Source organism: Capra hircus, chromosome 2 (assembly GCF_001704415.2).
Source record: "Capra hircus breed San Clemente chromosome 2, ASM170441v1, whole genome shotgun sequence".
Taxonomy (NCBI): Eukaryota; Metazoa; Chordata; class Mammalia; order Artiodactyla; family Bovidae; genus Capra; species Capra hircus.
Genome location: NC_030809.1, coordinates 61077001 through 61082418, shown reverse-complemented (window position 1 = coordinate 61082418; position 5418 = coordinate 61077001).

Genomic DNA, 5418 nt, shown 5'->3' with positions numbered 1-5418 from the left:
CAAATAGGACTTACCAGCGTGCTCTTGGAACAGAATTCATTCTTATGTAGGGGACTTACCGTATCTGCAATATGCCTAAACACTGCATATTCAGGGATTAAAGGAAGCTTACCACATTCCCCAGCAATTACTGTAAAGAAATAGAGGAAAACAATAGAATGGGAAAGACTAGAGATCTCTTCAAGAAAATTAGAGATACCAAGGAAATATTTCATGCAAAGATAGGCAGAATAAAGGACAGAAATTGTATGGACCTAACAGAAGCAGAAGATATTAAGAAGAGGTGGCAAGAATACACAGAAGAACCGTACAAAAAAGATCTTCACGACCCAGATAATCATGATGGTGTGATCACTCACCTACAGCCAGACATCCTGGAATACAAAGTCAAGTGGGCCTTAGGAAGCATTACTATGAACAAAGCTAGTGGAGGTGATGGAATTCCAGCTGAGCTATTTCAAATCCTGAAAGATGATGCTGTGAAAGTGCTGCACTCAATATGCCAGCAAATTTGGAAAACTCAGCAGTGGCCACAGGACTGGAAAAGCTCAGTTTTCATTCCAATCCCAAAGAAAGGCAATGACGAAGAATGCTCAAACTACCACACAATTGCACACATCTTACATGCTAGTAAAGTAATGCTCAAAATTCGGCAAGCCAGGCTTTAGCAATACGTGAACCGTGAACTTCAAGATGTTCAAGCTGGTTTTAGAAAAGGCAGAGGAACCAGAGATCAAATTGCCAACATCTGCTGTATCATCGAATAAACAAGAGAGTTCCAGAAAAACATTTATAATTGCTTTATTGACTACACCAAAGACATTGGCGATGTGGAAACTGGAAAATTCTGAAAGAGATGGGGATATCAGACCACCTGACCTGCCTCTTGAGACACCCGTATGCAGGTCAAGAAGCAACAGTTAGACTAGACATGGAACAACAGACTGGTTGCAAATTGGGAAAGGAGTACATCAAGGCTGTATATTATCACCCTGCTTATTTAACTTACATGCAGAGTACATCATGAGAAACACTGGGCTGGAAGAAGTACAAGATGGAATCAAGATTCCTGGGAGAAATGTCAATAACCTCAGATATGTAGATGACACCACCCTTATGGTAGAAAGTGAAGAACTAAAGAGACTCTCGATGAAAGTGAAAGAGGAGAGTGAAATTTAGCTTAAAGTGCAACATTCAGAAAACTAAGATCATGACATCCGGTCCCATCATTTCATGGCAAATAGATGGGGAAACAGTAGAAACTGTTTTATTTATAAAAATAAACACTGTTTTATTTATAAAAATAAAGCTGACTTTATTTTGGGGGCTCCAAAATCACTGCAGATGGTGATTGCATCATTGAAATTAAAAGATGATTGCTCCTTGGAAGGAAAGTTATGACCAACCTAGACAGCACATTAAAAAGCAGAGACACTACTTTGTCAACAAAGTTCCATCTAGTCCAAGCTATGGTTTTTCCAGTGGTCATGTATGGATGTGAGAGTTGGACTATAAAGAGAGCTGAGCACCAAAGAACTGATACTTTTGAACTGTGGTATTGGAGAAGACTCTTGAGAGTCCCTTGGACTGCAAGGAGATCCAACCAGTCCGTCATAAAGGAGATCAGTCCTGGGTGTTCATTGGAAGGACTGATGTTGAAGCTGAGACTCCAGTCTTCTACCTGATGTTAAGAGCTGACTCATTGGAAAAGACCCTGATGCTGGAGAAGACTGAAGGTAAGAGGAGAAGGGGATGAAAGAGCATGAGATGGTTGGAAGGCATCACCAACTCAATGGGCTTGAGTTTGGGTGCACTCCAGGAGTTGGTAATGGACAGAGAGGCCTGCCATGCTGCTGTTCATGGGGTTGCAAAGAGTTGGAACACGACTGAGTGACTGAACTCAGCTGAACTGAACTACCACATGGGTCCTATGAACTTGGCAATTGCAGAAAAATTACAGACTTCTGAGGGAAATGTGTCTTCTATTGTTCTGTCCTTGATCTCACACATAACAAATAAGTGTATTAATAATCCTTGTAAGAGTCATATGAAATAATATATAAGGGTATATATTCATACATATATATTCATGTATTGATAGGTAGATATAGATATGTATTTGGTATATACAAATATATATAGAGAGAGGGAGAGAGAGAGAGAGCAAGATCCTCAGTCATGAGTGGCTCCATTAACCACTGTCAAATCTGGATGCCAATTTCACCTTCTCACCTGTTCTCATTCTCTTGACCCCTGGTACCCTCCAAACCTACACTTCAGATGAACTGAACAGCAAACAGCTCTTGAAAATGGGAAAGTTTCTAGGTATCCTGGTTTGGGTGTGGAATGGCTTTTAGCAGAAACAGGAGTCAGAGAAGAAGCAGTAGTGATATTTATTCATAAACCTCTCCACAATCTCTGCTTCTCTTGATTCACTGATGATCTAATCTTTAGATGAAGCTGTGATTTAGGTTTTCTTTTTATCAAATAAGATTCTCAGCTAGAAGTTGTTCTGTTTTGTAAGGAAGTATTTGAAAACTTAAAGGCACATTATTGTTTGTCCCAAGGAGTGAAAAATGCCCCTGCCATTTGGTGAGCACAAGGCAGAGTTGCTAAAGGCATTGGAGTGTCCTGTACAAGGCAGAACTGCACATCCAGATTGTTGATGATATGCCTTTGAAAATCCCAGAGGAATTGGGGAAGGCCATTCTACACAGTTGCCAAGAGAAATGTCAACACCCTCAGATGTGCAGACGATATTACTCTATTGGCAAATAGTGAAGAGGAACTAAAGGGCCTCTTGAAGAGGGTGAAAAAGGAGCATGTAAAAGCTGGCCTGAAACACAACATTAAAAAAAAAAAAAAAAAAAAAAGTTAAGATCAGAGCATTTGGCCCCATTGTGCTAATTTGATTCAGTCTTCTCCAACTCTTTGTGACCCTATTGACCGTATCTAGGAGTCTCCTCTATCCATGAGATTCTTCAGGCAAGAATATTGGAGTGGGTTTTTATCATGCCTTCTCTAGGGAATCTTCCCAACCCAGGGATCAAACCTGCATTTCCTACGTCTCCTACATTGGCAGGCAAATTCTTTACTGCAAGTGTCACCTGGGATTCAGTCCCATCACTTCATGGCAAATACAAGGGTAAAAAAAATGGAAGCAATAACAGATTTTATTTTCTTGGGCTTCAAAATACCTGCAGACCATGACTGCACCCATGAAAATTAAAAGACACATGTTCATTGGAAGGAAAACTAGGACAACATAGACAGCATGTTAAAAAGCAGAAACATCACTTTGTTGACAAAGGTCTGTACCGTCAAAGCTCTGGTTTGTCCTGTAGTCATGTATGGATGTGAGAGGTAGGTCATAATGAAGACTGAGTGCTGAAGAACTGATACTTTCCAATTGTGGTGGAGAAGATTCTTGAGTGTCACTCTAACTGCAAGGTCAAACCAGTCAACCCTAAAGGAAGTCAACCCTGAATATTCATTGGAAGGACTGTTGCTGAAGTTGAAGCTCCAATATTTTGATTGCCTGATTCAAAAACCTGACTCATTGGAAAATACTCTAACTCTGGGAAAGATTGAAGGCAAAAGGAGAAGGGGGTGGCAGAGGATGAGATGGTTAGATAGCACCATGACTCAATGGACATGAATCTGAGCAAACTCCAGGAGCTAGTGGATGACAGAGGAACCTGGCATGCTGCAGTCCATGGGGTCACAAAGAGTCAGACATGACTTAGAAACTGAACAGCAAGGACAAGTGCTACACAGAATCGCCAAAGTCTATAAGACCGTTCTAGGGCTAAGACATTAAAAACTGATTTATTCTGATATTCTTTAGCTCCTGAAAAACTGTAGATTTTCACAAAGTGCTTGTAGAGTGAACAAGTGAATAAAGGGAAACTTGGATAATTTCCAGCCTCTTCATAGTGCTCAGTGTCCCTGCTTTGTCCTCTGTAGGTATCAGGTGCTTAACCTTAAATATAATTATTTAGTAATTACCTCCAGCTATATATATAGCATTTTTAAAGATGATACAAAAAATAATGGGCTTCCCAGGTGGCCTTAGTGGTAAAGAATTTTCCTGCCAATGCAGGAGACATGGGTTCGCTCCCTCAGTTGGGAAGATCCCCTAGAGAAAGAAATGGCAACCCACTCTGATATTCTTGCCTGGGAAATCTCATAGACAGAGGAGCCTGGTGGAGGTACAGTCCATGAGGTTACACAAGAGTTGGATATGACTTAGTGACTAAACAATAACGATGACAAATAATCATGGCAGAAGTATGAATAAATACATAAATATATTTCACATCCAAAGAAGATCTGTTTAAGAATGTATGTAGTTTGTACCTTATACGCACAAATGTTTATTAAGTACTAATTCTGTGACAGGCTCTTTTTATAAGTGCCTGAGAAAATCAATGATAAAACAGACAGCATATGAGGTTGGTTTTTGTGCATGTTGTTTGAATCCCGGACTCCTTGATGAGCCAAAATTACTTCAAAATACTGGCAGAGCTTCACCACACAAAGGAATCTAATTATCCAGATTTGAGGATACCTCACCTCTGTATGCCCCCAGCATCACTTAAATCCTCTTCTTACAGAAATTCACATTAAACTTTATTAACAGAACTTCATCACTAGATTTCTGCTGGTAAAATCCATCTCTCCATCTTTCTGTGCTAAGTCAATCCTCAGATATTTCAGACAGAGGGAGAATTGTAAGGTTTCTTTCATACCATGTGCCAGGGATGAGAGGAGAGCTAGACTTTGTTCCATCTTGTGTGACTACTACTATGTTGAAGAAACTGTCACATTCGTGAGATCAGTGAATACTTAGTATCCTGTGAATGACCTAACTATGCTGGATTTTGCTCAACAAACTTTTCAAAACTTTCCCTAGTTTTGAAAGGAATAGTTGACTTTAATTGATTAAAATTTCTGGATTAGTGGACTTTCAAGCTTTCTAGCCCCGTTTTCTGATATTGTCTTTAGAATGTAAAATTTGAAGTCAAACAGACTTGATTGTGAATTATAAGTCTGATGTTGGCTTTGTTATTTTGGATGTACAACATGAGTCTATACTTTTTATGAAAAAATGAAAATAATGTTTCATAATTGAAAAGTGCTAGGCAGAGATTTCACTTTTGGGTTTCAAGCAATTCAAGACTTCACTGAAAACATAAACTTGTGTATCAATCTCTCACATGTCCTTTTACTATTTTTTATTAAGATAAAATTAATATATATAGCTTTATACAAGTTTCAGGTGTGCCACATTATAATTTGACATATATAGAGACTATAAAGTGGTCCTTTACTCTTAAGACTATGCTTGATTTGTAGAAATGACTGGGAAACTCTAAAATGCATCTGAGATACTCGAATGTGAAAGTTGGACCATGA